This window comes from Psammomys obesus, unplaced genomic scaffold (genome assembly GCF_907164565.1).
Source record: "Psammomys obesus unplaced genomic scaffold, mPsaObe1.curated_primary_1811, whole genome shotgun sequence".
Classification (NCBI taxonomy): Eukaryota; Metazoa; Chordata; class Mammalia; order Rodentia; family Muridae; genus Psammomys; species Psammomys obesus.
This window is the reverse complement of record NW_026585895.1, coordinates 31,223,316-31,240,595: the sequence shown is the minus strand read 5'-3', so window position 1 is coordinate 31,240,595 and position 17,280 is coordinate 31,223,316. Positions and strand designations below refer to the sequence as shown.

Below are 17,280 nucleotides of genomic sequence, written 5' to 3'. Positions count from 1 at the left end.
CAAACAGTACCTATAAGTGATTTGAAGGTGACACCATCCCTTACTAGACAACACAAAGATGACATATGACCCATGGTCATCATATAATGAATCCATTCACCCCTTAAAAAGTCTCAGGCCACTGAAGGAGGATATGGGACTGAAATCTAAGGTGTCCTCTGAACCATGTACCTGAAAAAAAAGGCCGTGTCCTCCTGAGGTGAAGAAAACAAAATTTTTTTTGGTCATTTTGTGAGCTGTCCAAATTGCCATATGTATAACAACCAACATTTTTTTGGTTGCTTTAGCAGTTTAAAATCACAAGGCTGGCACAAACAGAAGCTGTTTTGTTGTTTTGTTGTTGTTGATAAACTATCTTGCTGCCAACATGTACACAAGCACACACATACACACAGGCATGGACATGCACACACACCCTGGCTTTCTGGGTGAAAACAGAGAACTGTTGAACAGGGCAAGAGAGCCTTAACTCTCCAAGACCCCAGCAACAGACCAGTCATCAGTTACTTAACAAAAGGACATGTGTCACAAAGATACTTTGGGCCAAGCCTTTGAGAAGAGCAAAGGCACAAGGGATCTCCAAGGTCACACAAGCAGAGAATGGGAGCTTGGCTTCAAGCTCTGCCAGCCAAGGCCCCAGCACTGAGGCAGTCACTGAAAATGAGTCCTGTGAGGTCATTGTAGGCAAAGCTGGGATCCTGCATCCTACCAAACAGAATTCTGGCATCCCCGGGGTTAAGTGAGGATTGAGACAATTTCATATGGAGCAGAGGAAAGAAAAGAACAAATTAAGAATAGGGTGACTGGTTACCCCTGAATACTTCATACTGGAGAGGGGAGCTCCCTGGATTTTCTGCTCTTCTGGAACTTTAAATGTTTCCATATTTTGGAATGTATGCATTGCATTGAATAGACGTATTTGTTCATCTTTTCTCCACTTACATTATTTCTTAAAAGTAATTTTACTCTTAACTGTTATAGGATTTCAACTGTCCTTCCAAATAATGAAGCCAAGCCCCAAACCCCTTTAGTAAGGACAAGTCTCTGGTCCAGGTTTTGAAATTTTATTTATTTTTTATTTTATGTGCGTGGATCCTATACCACATGCATGTGTGATGCCCACAGCGGCCAGAAGAGGGCGTCAGGTTCCCTGGAACTGGAGTTACAGAAAATGGGGGGGGGGGGGCATGTGTGTTCTGAGAATCCAACCTGAGTTGCTCTTAGCTTTTGAACCATCTCTCTAGACCTCTAAGCCAGTCTTGAAACAGTATACACAAATGAAGTAAGTGAATCTGGGAAGGACCAAAACAAAATAAAAAAATAAAAATAAAAGTCTTGTCTATATTTGAACTTAAGAAGATGAAGTTTGATTTCTTGATCACCTTTATTTATGCACATGGACTCTTTCCAAGCTGAAGGTTTCACCAGAGAGCAGCAGAGCAGGCTGAGAAAATGGAGGACTCTGAGGAATTTGTTTTTCTTTTCTGATTTCAAGTTGTTCAGCACAAGCTAAGCAACACGGGCTGTGCTGGACATAGAGAACCAAGATCTTTCAAGGAGCACATGAGGACCTGGTCTCTCTGAACCGCTTCTGAAATGAAATCTTCAGTTGGATTGGCTTGTTTCCCAGCAACTAAAACCAAGCCACCTCTTCTTCCCTCAGGAGCAGCACCGCCTCTGGCTGCCATGCGGATGGGTTCATTTCGCATGGTCTCAAGAAATCATGTGGGCCCGCAGTGAAGGTCTTGCAGGGTTCATCTTTCCCAAGCGCTTCCAGGCACATCTGTGCCCTAAACCAGTCCAGGTTTTTCACTCCCCAGTTCCTTAAAATGTGTAGAGCATTGGAACAGCTGCATCCCTGCGGTCTGTAGGAAAATATTAAGAGCCGATTGAGTCTCAATATTTAAATCTGCGTTAAGGTCATCACACCCGTTAAGGTCAAATTCCTTTATGCTTTTCTCCTGCACAGGGAAAACACTTCATTCCTGGTATTAACAAGGGCCTTACCACAGGCAGGAAGAAGAATTGTGCCTATTTTGAACACAGACTTTTAGACCACAGAATGATCATTTAGCATCTATATTAGATTCCTTTCTGATTTGGGCCCTTAGGCAATCGGTTTCTGAAAGGATTCTGAAAGCACTTGGCCTTTATATGAATGAGAGAGTAAGCGCCAGAGAGTTTCTGACTGTAATGAAATCAGAAGGGTCAGCAACCCCTGGCTGTAGACATTAATGGGCAGCCCGTCCCACAGCAGAGCAAGGTTATGGGACAGCAGGTGTGCTTGGAGGAGATGCACTGCTGAGGAGCAGCTGGTTTGGCAGCTTTGGGGCTGAGAACAGAGACGGAGAAAGAGAGAAAGGAGATGAGCCTTGTACACAGAGGCCGTTTGCCGCTGTCTTTGCCCCTGCAATGTGTTTTAGCTCGTTGCCTTCCTTTGTTTCTTATAAATTTTGCACCCATCTGTGAAAAACATGGCTTTCTTATCTTTGAAAGAAAATACCGTTCACTCTCTACTCTGCTCCCTCCCCGTGCCTGGACTGGACATCGCTTGTCTCAAAGCAGAAGAGAGTTCAGCAAAACACGTGATCCTATTTCATGTTCTCTGAAATTACTTCTGTGAAATATCCACCTACTTGCCACAGCTTGATTTACCACATCGCCAGGAAATAACAAATGTAATTACATTGGAATCAACATAATAGGAGCCCAGATTGCCTTAACATTCCTTTTTCTTGGAAGGAACTTAATATGAATGAGAACCAGCTGTCTGTCTGTCATCGTGAGCATTTGGTCAGCTTTCATAACCGATGACAGATAGGGCTCTTTTGGAAAATACTTTAAAGTCACATAATTGTAATGGCCATTTTTTTCTTGACATCTTTTATATCCATAATGAATCAGACAAAGCACATTTATCTTACCTGAAGCCAGGAGAGAATTCTAGGCCATCCAAGCCGTCATCTTCTCTGGAGGAATAGTTTTTCCTGCCCTAATGTTTTGGGTTTCCTTAATAAAAGGAGTAGTAAGTACTTATTCAAAACAGAAAGCCAAAGAAAGAAAAGCCTTAGCCAAGCCGGATTCTAGGATGACAAGCGGAGTCGTCAGAGTGTAGCTTTAGGGTTTAATCTTGTTAGTTTTTATGAAGCATCTACTAGCTGTGGACAATTTTAGGAAAGTAACTTTTTCAAAGTGAACTAGGATTGGGTGATGGAAGATGAGTTTCTACTTTGCAGGGGGCTGTCTTCCTTCACTTTATTTGACCATAGCAATTCTCTCTTGTGAGTTAGATGGCTCGAAGTGGCTCTGAAGGTGTGGTGACACTCACAACTATCTCAAGGTCATAAAAGGGTTATTGATAAAATTGAGAGCTGCATTTGGGTCTCTGACACAAGTCAATAATAATAAAGCTGCTAAAGAGAGTCTGGCAAGATTGACAGGGTCATCGTAGTAAAGCGGGTAGCAGCCCACCTCTCCAGAAACGACTGCTCAGTGAAATATAAGAACAAATCCCTGATATTAGCCAGAGTGAGGGGAGTAGGATGTGACTTGGATGGGCAAATGGTCAGTAGAGGTTTGTGCTTCTTATATGACAAGGGCATGATGGATTAATGGAAAAAAAAAGAATGAAAATTAAGATTACCACATAGACATGTTTGATTCCATATCTGCTACATTAATTTGTAAGATTAACCTAATGTAAAAAACAAAACTATATACTTGAGAGGAGAGCGGACTACCTGCTGAGATAAACAAAGAATTCCTAAATAAAGCCCTGACAAGTGCAAATGATACACGAAATGCTGATAACGTAGATTCAGTATTAAAATGAAGACTTTTGTAACATGATGCAACACACAGCTAAAAGACTAAGTGATAGCCTGGGTCAACATACTTATAATACACACGATTTTCAAATAGCATCCAAAATATATAAAGAATGAGTAATTTTTTTAAAGAAAAAGGATAAAATAGTAATTCAAACAATAGGAAATCATATTTACTATAAAAGAAGAAAAATTAACCTAATTAGTAATAATAGAACTACAATGAAAATGGTGATACCGCCTCAGCCATCAAAATGAAGTGCTTGAGAAGTCTGGACAAACCAGTATTGCAGCGACGGGAACTGTTGTTTGTTGCTGATAGAACCAGAGCGAGTCAGACAGACCATGACACATTTCTGGGTTTTTTTTTTTTTTTAAAAATAGTGTCTGTGCCTCCTGCAGTGGCACAGCAAGCCTGCAGGCCGTGCAGACGCTGGAGCCACCTGCCTTGACACTCAAGGTCTGCCCACACCTGTGGCTTGCTGCCCTTCACCCGGCTCCGTAAGCTGTCTTCAAAGGTCCCTGAAGCTACTCTAAAATTCACCATGTCACACTCAAGCACACTTGTAGTTTCTGGGTGTTTTGTTTTTTGCTTTCCCATTTTCTCCCCCAACTTATCAGTCCAGCACGCATACTTAACATTTTCTTTTCTTTGTAAAATTTATTTCTTTATTCGCTTTACATTCCTTTGGCAACCCCCTCCCTCCTCTCTCCCCCAACTCTTCTCCCATCCCCCTCCCCTTCTCCTCAGAAAAGAGGAGCCCTCCTCCCCCGTCAACTGGACCTTGCACATCAAGTCACATCAGGACTGAAAGGATCCTCTTCCACTGAGGCCCGACAAGGCAGTCTATCTCTATCTCTGAGTCTATAGCTCCACTCTACTAAGTAGGGGACCCACATGAAGACCAAGCTGCCCATCAGCTAGGGGGCCTAGTTTCACTCCTTGCATGTTCTTCAATCAGTGGTTCAGTCTCTGTGAGCTGCCATGGACCTAGGTTAGTTGACTCTATTGGTCTTCTTGGGAAGTTTTTTTTCTTCTTCAGGTCCATCTATCCTTCCCCCAACACTTCCACAAGATTCCGAAAGCTCTGACTGATGTTTGGCTAAGGCTCTCCACATCTGTTTCGACCTCCTGCTACTTGGAACCTCTCAAAGGACAGTTACACTAGTCTCCTGTCTGCGAGCACACAAGAGTATCCTTAATAGTGTCAGGAGTTGGCCCTCTTCCATGAGTAGGTCTCAACTTGGGCCAGTCATTGTTCGGTGCCTCCCTCAGTCTTTATTCAGTCTTTATCTCTGCACACCTGATAGGCAGGGTAAATTTCGGGTCAAAAGATTTATGGGTAGGTTGGTGTCCCCCTTCCTCCACTGAAAGTCCTGCCTGGCATTAGGAGGTGGCCACTTCAGTCTCCATATCCCCTGTTGCTAGAAGTCTCAGCTAGAGTCACCCCACATTTTCCCAGGAGCCTACCCTGTCAAGGGTTTCCAGCTTGTACCAACAATAACCTCTCCCCTCAGTTTCCCTTCTTTCCCAGCCCTCACCTCCCACCCCTACTCTCCGTCCACCTGATCCCCACCCTTGTTCCCTTTTTTTAACCATGGACTAAATGACAAAACACACACACACACACACACACACACACACACACACACACACACATTGTAAAACATTCTCCCAATCAAAATGAGCTTGGTTTCATTGCTATCCCTTTATCAGCACCCAAGGCGTTCTGGGCTACACAAGCGTCTTTGTGCCCAAGAAATGACACAGAAGAGGTCTCTCCCTTTTATGAACACCCTCTGCTTTCTATATCCATGCCACGGTGACTGTTCACAGTCACCATTGCAGCATTGCTGGGATTCTGTGGTTCAGCCAGGAAGAACTGAAAAAGATTGGGAGGGAGGGAGAGTGGGAAGAAGGATGGGAGGGAGGGAAAGTATTAGGAAAAGGAAATACAGTTAAATACACACTTGAACTCCTTCTCCAAAAGGCAGTTGTCCCCATACCTTTTTGAGAGAATCACAGTAATTTTCCATTTCCTATACTTGTGAAATGTGGGATGTGCACGGGGCAAAGCATGGATGGATGGATGTGGCCCGCCTATCTGAGGGTGTCTCTGACTGAGGACGCTCAACTCAGACTAGAGACTGGCGCTGATAACTTTGCTCCTTCTCTAGGGCTGCTCAAATAATTTACTCCACATCTTTGGCTTGCAACAACAGAGATTTATTTTCAAGAGGGCAAAAGCCTGAAGGCACGATGTTGAGTTCAACTTCGAGTGCTTGTAGAAACTGAAGCTTTCTACATCTCTGTCCCAGCTTCTTGTGGCTGTCGACAATCCTGGGGATGCCCTGACTTATAGACACATCACCATGTCTCCACGTGGTCTTCACCTCTGTGCCTCTCATATCTCCTTAACAGCGGTTCTCAACCTTCCTAATACTGTGACCCTTTAATACAGTTCCTCGTATGGTGATGACCCCCAACCATAAAATTATTTTCATTGTTATTTCATAGCTGTAATTTTGCTACTGTTATGAATTGTAATGTAAATATCTGGTATGTAGCATATCAGATATGTCACACACACACACACACACACACACACACACCGCAAAGAGGTCACACTCCACTGGTTGAGAACTACTGCTTTAGAAGAACATTAGTCATTCGATTAGCTCTAACCTTAAAATTAGGATGGTCTCGTCTTAAGTCTCTTAACTGAATAGCAAACAGACAATTTCTCTTTCCAACTAAGGTCAGATTTTCGGGATCAGCAATACTTAACTCATCAAAAGCACTAATAAAGAGGCAAGAGAGCATAACAGCGATGGTAGACACCAAGAGAATGGTTCCAGGCTTTATCTCAAGTTCTCATTGGCTCCAAAGATGAGAGAAAGTCAATATACCAGCACACTGGAATGCCTACACTGCAATAGCACTTTTGGGCGCATACACACACACACACACACATTACTGTAGTGGATCTTGAAAACTCCATGTCAACTAATGCTGTGAAATCAGTGCTGCCTAAGATGGAATTAAAATGACAAGGGAGGCAACAATCTCTGCCTTAAGAAGAAGAGGGCAGCTGTTTTGGTTGCATCGTTAGCAATGCAACTTGAGTTGCTTTGTTGCCTTCAAAGGAATCTGCTCTGTTAAAAGATTGACCTAATCCTCTCCCCTTGCTCACATGATTATCTAATAAACCAGCATCTAGCCTGGCCTGTGGCTAATTCCTATGAAATCTTAATTCATTAAGTGTGAGTTGATAAAATATTCTGATCCTGAAGTTTAGTCATCAATAAATATCCAAACAACAAATAATATCATCTTTCCAGCTTAGAAATGCATGTTTAATAATGGGCCAATGCCAATGATCTTGAAATGGAACAGAGATCGGCATAACTGGCTACAAAATTTACAAAAATATTATTGAGATGTCTACCATATTTTTAAATAAAATCCAGATAGCAAAACATTTAAGAGGAAAGATTAGATTCAGGAATTTGCTTTTGTTGGTATCACGGTCTCAGTGAACTTCATATTTTGACTACGCCTTTGTTTTGTTTTTAAAAAGTAGATTAGGTACATGATATACAAAGCTGGAGATAAAACAGAATCTGTGCAACCCAAGGTCCTATGGAAAGCTGTAATTCTCAGCAAATCTGGTGAACCAACATAGATACATAGACTCCAGTGCATAGACCCAGCGCTGGAAAGCGCTCACTCAGAAATTAATCCACCCTTCTTGAACATGTGCCAGAAGTCATAATATTTTATTTTAAAACAACGAAGACTATACCAAACATTCACATAACCTGGAACAGGGACATAAGAATTGAGTTATTTTAACAAAATATAATGCAACTTCATTCCTTTCTGTAATGTTTTTGCAAGAGTCACTTTGGTGTAATGCAAAACGCCCTTGAGCATCTTAGCTCTGCAGGATACTGGCCAATACATGACTCAAAAAAATTTTCCTATGCAATGTGACATGCACCCTTCTCAAGGGAAAGGCTGAAGCAGTCTCTACCATGCTGGCTTGTTGTGAAGGGCACTAAGACTTTGAGAAGTATCCATTATCCCCAGATAATGACTACTCATTAGGTGAATCTGAGAACCCACATGTATATTTGATTATTTCACTGGACTGCACATTAAAAATGCATAGGTTGAGTTTGCACACAAAAGATGGCCATTTTATAATTATTTAAGTGTAGTTGAAAAGAAATGTGTCCAAGGTATTGCCATTGCTCTTGGTTGCCTGCTATGAGTAGATGGGAGCTGAGAGAGAAGAGTCATGAGTAGAACTACTCAGCAGTGTACCCAGAATGTTATGATATGGACCCATCAGGCAAGATGTGCCCACTGACACAACAGTGGCATGGAAGTTATGGGACTAGCCAACGACTTCTAATTGAACTGGAGACCTTCTTCACAGGAGAGGATTCATACCTGGTCAAAAGCCTGTGGCTCAGGAGGTCATAGGCCATACTGGAGAACTATCGCTGATTTGCTAAACAGACATGTTGTCACTGTCCTCTAAATATTTATATTTGTACTCATATATTAGTACTGTTCTTGGCCTTGGCCAGGGACGTGTCTTTATGCAGAGACTCGTAGCTGGTGATAGTGTTGAGAATAAGTCACTCTTGGGTGCTGAAGTCTTCCTAAAGGAGACTTCTCTGTGAACACCCTCAGGGCTCAAGGAACATCACAAAAGAAGGTAAAGAAAGAATGTAAGAAGCAGAGGGTGGCTCTGAGTACTATGAAATGTTGTTTCCTGAATGGCACATGGCTGTTTCACTCATGAACTCACTGAAGCTATGGGAACCTGCATAAGGGGAAGCCAAGAGAATGGTGGTGATGGCGCATGCCTTTAATCCCAGCGCTCCAGAGGCAGAGGCAGGCAGATCTCTGAGTATGAGGTGAGCCTGGCCTACAGAGTGAGTTCCAAGGGAGTCAGGGCTACACAATGTAACCCCGTCTCAAACAAACATACAAACAAAGTGAAGCAAATAAGATCGATTTGTATTTCAGAAGGCAGTATTAACTGAAGCCATGAAGGAAAGACAGAGAGATGAAAGTGTGAACATGGGAGGGAAACATTTCAGGAGTGTCTAGGGAGAGTGGACATTCAGGGGGTATGTGATCAAAACCCATTGAATATATTTTGAAATTGTCAAATAATAAAGAAAGGATATTGTTAATACAGTAGGGTATTGTTCATGAGGGTAGGCATTGAAGTGTCCCACTCATCCCTTTTCAGAAAAGCTTTCAACATGCCGTGAAGGAGCACAGCTCGAGGCTTCAGGGTGTACCACAGCTTTCTCACCAAATGCACAGTTCCCTTGTAGCGAGCGCTGTGGAGCAATGGTGCGGCAGGTTCATAAGAATCTACAGCCAATCATTAAACAAGGGTCATCACAAGGCCCAACATTTCCTCCCATGCCAGGGCTGCACTGAGACATTACAGCCCCTTTGGGCTGCTGAGAGTGGGGTGAAGCAGTCTCATTTCTTGCTTTTTTTACCCCACAGATTCACTCCCCAACAAACACTCTACATTTCTAAATGCCTTGACACATGGAAAATGTTTAAGAGATTTTTGTTACTGACAACGGTGACTCAAAAATAAAACAAAATAATAAAATAAAATCCTGGCAAAAGAATAAGTGGAAACATACAAGTTCTTCATTACTTTGCCTGAAACCTCCCAATCTACACTATCCTGAGTGAATAATCCATAGCTCTTGTCTATACCTGTTAGTGTTAAGCCAAGGTTTATATTTGTGAGTATTTCCCCCTATTTGTTCCAACAGGAATTTGCCATTTCTTCCACCCGTATTCACTGTGATGGTGAAGAAAAAAACATCTCACTGTGATTCACTACAACAAAGCTATTTTTTTTTTTTTACAAAAAATATCAATTAAGATTCGCAATGTCCTTAAATGTTCCTCTGAGGCCTGATTTTCCAAGCTATTCATCATGTTTATTGCTTTTCTCTGGATATTATCCAATCTCTCTACCCTGCATCTGTCGTCAGACTCAGGACTTCAAATTGATAGCAAGTGTTCTCCAGCAAGCAGCTGGCCTCAGGAGCTGTGTAGGGAAAGTAGGGCCCTGGCCGCTAAGGAAAGTAACTATAGAAGCTAGCCACGTGAGCTTTCCTCCAGTGTGATCTTTGCTAGTGAGTGATTGTGGGACCTTTAGACTTATACCTCCTTCACTCTAGAGAAGATCCAGGATACTATCACCTAAAATGAACAGTATTCAAGCATGACTCCAGGAGAAACACAAGACTGTGTCTTCCTTCAGTTACACCAATGAACAGATCAGAACCTTTCACCCAGCTCCATAGAGTACCTAACAGCGATGGTTTAGGGACTTGCAGAGTAAGGAAGGACCATATCTTCATTTTACATCTCTCAATTCACACTTACTTTATTTTTATTATTTATATGCATGTATGTAGTTCGAGACAAGGTCTCCATGTAGCTCAGGCTGGCCTCCAATTAGCTTACTCTCTTAACTCCCCAAACCTTTAACACTGACTCTTTTAGGAGAAGCACACACTGCCATCAGCTCTTCCAGCAATCCTGTTCCTTGTAAACTCACATTCTGGCCCTACATTATAGCCTGAACTATCATCCCGGCACATTCTCTAAGAATCCCTTCTCCAACTCCCAACCCTGGTCAGCCTGAACCATCATCAACTTCTCTGCAAACACTGCTACTTTCCCTATGCTCTGCCTTTCTTGGAGTTTCTGTGTCTCCAAGAACCTTCCCTCCTGATTCAAAAAATCTGTGACATCCACAATCCAACTTGAAACCTCCTTTGCCTCCACACCCTGTCCAGAGTTTGTCTCTTGCTTCTCCTCTGACTGAGAGCACACTGGTACCATGTCCCATTCTACACTCTGACATATACACATGTCTTCCTTCAGTCCCTGGGAGCAGGAAAAAACGTTGTTTTCCTGTATATCTCCTGCAAAATATTCATAAAGTCACAGTTGGTCACTAATCAAGGCAAGGCATTCACATAGGTATTAATTAGTGCACAAGGTAGACTCAGTACCTGTCATTAAGAATCAGTCTGAATGGAAAGAATGAATTAAAAAAAAAGGAAACACTATCATCCCAAAGAGAACAGAGAGCCCATGAGACACAGAAAGGACCCAATAGTCCAGGCTTCAGAAAAATGTTAACAAAGACTATAAAGAGACTGGGTAGTGGCAATTGCCACTTGTAGAGAAAGTCATGAGAGAGCTGATCTGAGGCAGCAGAGTAATCTCAAAGCACCATGGCGGAGCTTGAGAGAATGGCACAATACCTAAATTTGAGGGTAGAGCTAAGATGGAAACAAAAGCCAGGACAGGACAAGGTCTTTGGGGAAGAAGAAGGGATTTAGATATTAGCTTGAGCCAATGGCCAGCCCCTGACAGTTAACCAGAGTTTCATTTGCAACTGGCTTTGCTACAGAGATGAAGCTGCAAGAGAAGAGGAGCCACATCAGGAATCAACGCAGTCTGTTACAGCAAAGCAGGCATGCCTTAAGGAGTAGTGTCTAGATATCTGAATACGATTTAAATCTAACTGATACAAAAATCTGTAATGGCGAGGGGCCTCTGAGTGTCCCGTGTGAGGATGCCTCCTCATCCAACATCTGGATTTTTAGCACACCTGAATTCACGTTAGCATTCCATCCACAAGCATGATGCGGAGATTCACTGAGTTTCCAAGTGTCACTGTAGCTCCCAACTCATATGGATAACCAATAAGTACTGGAGCATTTTAACTTTGGTAACAGGCATAATTACTATCTTAATCCATAAGCATGAAGCTCAGGCACAGAGAGAGCATCACATTCCTTCAGCAGCAGGCAAAATCAGCAGGCTCTTCTGGCACTGCCCTCCTTAAAACTAATGGATAAGTGAAAAGTAGTTTAGAGGCCACTTCCTTGGGAGTTCATCTCTTTAGTTAAGAAATAGTAAAATTCTTCCTGTGTGACATGAAACTATTTCCCAATGCAGAAAAGGACAGCTGGAAAATCCGTAGCAATGGCAGCATTTTCCTAATGATGACAGCGTCGCCTATCCTGGTCCCATTGCGTGGCCCGTTCTGCCTCCATCGCCACTAATTCAGAGAGATGAGTATTTTTCCTTCCAAATCACATCCATGTCTTAATTCCATTTAAGAACATCAAATACCATACACTTAGAAACAGCAATTCTTCTTTCACAGGTCCAGACGATGGACGTCTAAGAGAGTGCCAGAATGGTTTCTGGTGAGGCCCTCTTCCTGTTTGCAGACAATACCTTCTCCTTGTATCCTCACATGGTAGAGAAAGGAGTGAGAGACATTCTCTGCAATCCCTCACCTGTAGCTACCAATCCAGCGGTTCTCAACCTGTGGGTCACAACCCTGTTGGGGGCTCTAACAGCCTTTTCACAGGGGGTCACATATTAGATATTCTGCATACAGTAGCAAAATTACAGTTATGAAGTAGCAACAAAGTAATTTTACGGTTGGGGGTCACCACAGCATGAGGAACTGTATTGAAGGGTCTCGGCATTAGGAATGTTGAGAACCGCTGCACGAGTCCCTCTCTCAGAACCCATATGCCTCCCAAAGGCCCCACCTGCTGACACAAGTCACCATGCAGGATTGAGGAGTGGGGCCCAAATATTCTTTCACTGCAGAGGGCTATGGTGAAGAACGGGGAGTCATCTAAATGGTTGTCATAGCAACAATTCATTTAATACAGTGAGGAAGTGCCATAACTGAACCATTTTGAAATGGGTTGTTCTTTTTGATACATGTTCTCTATTATCTAATTGACCCCAAATTAAATAATTTAAATCATTCAATTATCTAAATACAGATTTCTCTGAAACTAGATGTACATGCTGTCCTGAAGTATACAAGAAATTATACTGGTCATGTCCATGTTATATGGATTCTTAATGAAGCTCTTATCTGGTCTCCTTGTTGTCCCAATAGATGAGGTTTTTGTTTTGTTTTGGGTTTTTGTTTTTGTTTTGTTTTGTTTTGTTTGGATTTTTGTTGTTGTTTTGGTTTTTTTTGAGACAGGGTTTTTTCTGTGTAGCCTTAGCTGTCCTGGACTCGCTTTGCAGATCAGGCTGACCTCAAACTCACAGCAATCCACCTGCCTCTGCTTCCCCAGAGATAAGTGAAGTTTTTAATTACACTTGCTATTAAAAAAAAAACAAAAACAAAAACTGTGTACTAGTGCTGGTTTCTGAGAAAAATAACATTTGGTCTGGCTTTCTTAGTGTGTCTACTAACAAAAATCATTCAAAATTTATATCCCATAGATTTTCGTGTTCTGGCTTTGCCCAGAATCTTAGGATAAGCATGTCTCCGCACTAGTCCCCTATTGTCTAAAGCATTGCTGTTTCTATACTCATCACGGATCTTGCCTGGTGCACAAAGCATAAAACAGCCTCAGGAAAAGGAAGCACTGTCAGTGCAAATAACCTCAGTAAAAGTTTGAAGACTGCAACCCAACTTTGTCCTTCGCTATCCCAAGCCTTCGCTGGATTCAGACTGATGAGCCAATTGTGCCACGGGTGGCCTTAGTTTGACTTCCTATTTAAATTGCTTCTAAGTTTCTCATCAGCATAGTTCGAAGGACAATCTAAGAAAAGAATCCATAAACTGAGAATTCCACTTACTCTAAGAATGTAATCAAATTAACCGTTTCTTGTGTTACCCAGTGATCTCTCCAAGAGGGCCCTTAGGATGAATTTATCACAGGTTGCAGTGGCAGAGAGAGCGGAATGTTCCCCCAGGCAGCCGGACTCCATTTTGTTTTATGGGGATGTTTTTACTGGGGACCTTGGGATGTTCCTGTCTCTGTGTCAGCTGAGTAGAGACGCGACTCACTGCTTTATATTCATTCAGGCATTTTTTTTTCTTACTGTGAAAGAAAAACATTATTAAAGTAGGATTGAAAATTCAGATAAGAAAGATGAACATAAAAATTATGTTCACTACTTCAGGACCATCACTGGGGATTTTGTTGCACTTCTTGTGCTTTTATTCTTGAAAGAAAAAAAAAAACAAATCAAAAAACTTCAAAACATTATACAACGCTATGTAACTAGCTCTTTCTATTTGATATAGGAACACAATTTACATATCACTGAATGTCCTCTGTGAAGTCTTTGATGACTGTTGACAATAAACACTCTGTCATGAGATACTGTCTATTCAGCCATCCCTTATCATGGACTATTTCTTTTTCTGTTTGTTTCTGTTGTAAATATGTCCTGGTGAATTTCTTTCTAACAACATCTTTCTACTAACCTTTTCTAATAGTTCGATAATTATTTCTTTAACAGTAAACTGCTAAGGCTAAAATAATTTGGTCAAACTTTGTGTAAAATTTAAAGGCTTTTGCTAGGAATGAGGAGATCACTCTTCAAAATGACTGCACACGTGTTTAGCGTGGTAAGCAGCGTTAGACATGGCAGTCATGTATGTTGCAGGTACCTGGTGTGTGTTATGAGACAGGTCACAAGTACGTGCATGGCCACGTATTATGTGTGACATGAATATGTATCCATGTGCACGTGTTTATGGAAACAGACCACAGGAGCTCTTGTTGGCTTTCTTTGAGCAGACACAGTTGCGGCGGCCACCCTTGCCACAGCCCTGTCTCAGAGCCTGGCCCCACCTGGTCTGGCTCCACAGGGATGTGCACGGCAGACGTATGCACAGCGTTCGTATCCGCGTCTTGTCTCTGCCAGTCCACCCAAAGGTACTGCAGCTAAAGATGGACATGAGGCAACTGAGGCCTCTTTACCCTTTCTTCTAAAAACTTCACAGAGACTCTGGAAAGGACCAGACTTGCCTTATTAATTGACAGCCCTGATGCCTGCCATGAGTAGGCTCAAACAGTCCTGCTACCCAAGTCCTAAGGGTGACCAAGCCTGACCCCTCTCCAGGCTGTAGCTTTCAAGCCCAAGTTAACCTAGTCCATGGATAATGATTTAAATGAATCTCACCTGAACTGGCTATGTTCGCAGTGAAATAGGCAGTGTCCTGAAAACTTGGCCTCTGTTGCTTCCCTCTGTCTTTATAAAAATCCTTGTACAGAGGATGATGTAAACATCATGATATTCAGAGGCGAGCAGCTAAAGTTCAGAGCAATTAAGTGATTTCTCATCTGCCTAAGGTCACGAATCCATCAAGCAGCAAGACTGGAATTTGAGCCAGAGTAATTTTGCCATAAAGCTCATTTTCTTTTTGGAAATTTTATTAATTTAGAGAATTTCATGCATAGATACATATATACAATTCAATAACACATACATACACACATGCATACATACACACATACATATACGCACGCATACACACAAGCATACATACATACATGCATGCAAACCTTCTGTTTTTTATCCCATCCATCCTTTTTCCCTCCTTTTCCCCCCATGTTTTCACTCCCAACTTCATTTCCTTTCTTGAGTTTTTAACCCGCTGAGTCTGATTAGTTCTGACCATGTCCACATGGGTGTGGGGCTGTCCACTAGAGCATGGCTAACATCTCTCAAGAAAACTGGCTCTCTCTTTGGGAAGCCTTTGGGAAGAACTGATGGGGATGAGTGGTGTCATATGTACACTAAGCTATGTCCACAGCCACAGTTATGCCAACAGCCACCAACTTCCAGCAGCCCCTCAGAGAAGAGTGAATGTCTATGTCTTTAATTGCTATGTTGGAGTGGCCACTATCCTTCAGAAACTCATAGAAGCCTCATCTCAAAACAAAGAAGCCACAAGGACAGTGCAGATACAGTTGGCTAAGCCAAGGGTCACTGTGACCCCTTCCCCCAACAAGCTGGGAGTTGGGTAGCTGCTGACCTGCTTCAGCAATGGTCACCAGAGAACATCTACTTGGGGCAGGAGGGCCGTCCTATTCACTGACCATCACATTCTCCCTCTGTTATATTGAATGCTGTTGGATGTAACTGTATTTACCTGACACTGCACAGTATCCTTAACCAAAAAAGGGAGCAACATAGACCTTGCAGCCTGGACTCCATTACTTTTCATAAGAGCAAGAGATCTACTCAGGCCTCACCTAGAGAGCAAGAACTGGCAAAGGAGCCAGAGAGCGTGCCAAAGGGTAAGGAATTCATTCTCTTCCACAGTTACAAGTACTGCTTTCGCCAGACTCAAAACATGCATCGGGATGTCGGGAAATGATATCAGACTGTTGTTGGAACTTGCACAAACTGTGCTGTAATTATTTTCATTCGTGAGGACTTCTGAGGCACTTTCCTTTTCAATTAGCCAGCTTCACATTCCTGAAATGAAGCTGTCCAGTGTGTAAAGCAGATGGACCCGATAACCTCCCTACCAAAGACTTCAGTTGCTGCAATCCATCGGCCTCTCATTTTACCTGTTTTACCAGCACTCACCTATGTCAGAGACTCTGTCTGCCCTCAGACTCCACGAGCCCTGGGTGGTGATCTTACTTCTCTGTAGTATCACTTGTGCCCCCTACTTGTTTTTTGGCTTGCTGCAGCTCTTCCTTAAGGGTCGTGTTGACGTCCAATGCGAGCGTAACTGTGGCTGTGTGCATAGCTCAGCGTGCCTATGCCACCCTCATCCCCATCAGCTTTTCATAAAGGCTTCAGTGCTGTCCTTCCAGCACTTAGGTCTGAGGACAGCACTATGTGCTCTTCCTGCAGTAGCTGCAGTATAGAACTACCTGGTCCTAGCACATCTCCCCCATCAGCAGATGTTTGAACATGAGGACATTAACTTCTTACACTCCACACTGAAGCTACTTCTACCCTGGCATAAGGTATTAGGTGTCATCTAAAGTCCTTTTCTCTCCTGACCATCTTTGAATCAATTTTGCCTACCCACTCGTCTATCTCCCTTTAAAATACATCCTCCCTGGTCACTCATGGAAACAGGCAGCCTCCTTCCAGACATTCCATTCATGTCTGAAAACACACACAAACACTGATGAGATTTAGGCTCCATCTGAAATTCCTCCCATCATGTCTATTATCCTCACTGCTATTATCCCATCACCATCCTCACCATCATTATGACGATGAAAACTATGATGAACCAGAGCTTAAGAATGAGTAAATAAAGAGAATTAGATACATTCTCTTCTTCTATCCCATTTTTCCAATATTAAAAAAAATTCTAACATTTAATATGCCTTGCATAGCATTTTACTCTTTCAAGACAAATATAATCAGCATTTAAGTATTAAAGAAAATTATATATAATGAGCTTTGCCCCAAGTTGATCTTGTACATTAGAGACAAAAGGGGGGGGAATGTGTCCAAATAGCCTATTCATAAGATATTCAGCTTAGGAGCTAGAAGGTCTAGGTTCTTCAGATTTCAACTCACTCTGTGCCTTCAGGGGAGGTTCAGAACCACTGCAGATGTCGGAAG

General features: G+C 42.5%; 1 long non-coding RNA gene across 1 annotated transcript; it reads right to left on the bottom strand.

The window, feature by feature from the left end:
• Positions 1–1,048: 1,048 nt before the first annotated feature.
• On the bottom strand, positions 1,049–3,001 carry LOC129671710 (uncharacterized). Its single transcript, XR_008719373.1, has 2 exons — positions 2,925–3,001; positions 1,049–1,865 (listed from the first exon to the last, which is right to left on the bottom strand). It is a non-coding gene; the product is annotated as an uncharacterized LOC129671710 (long non-coding RNA).
• Between the last annotated feature and the right edge of the window lie 14,279 nt (positions 3,002–17,280).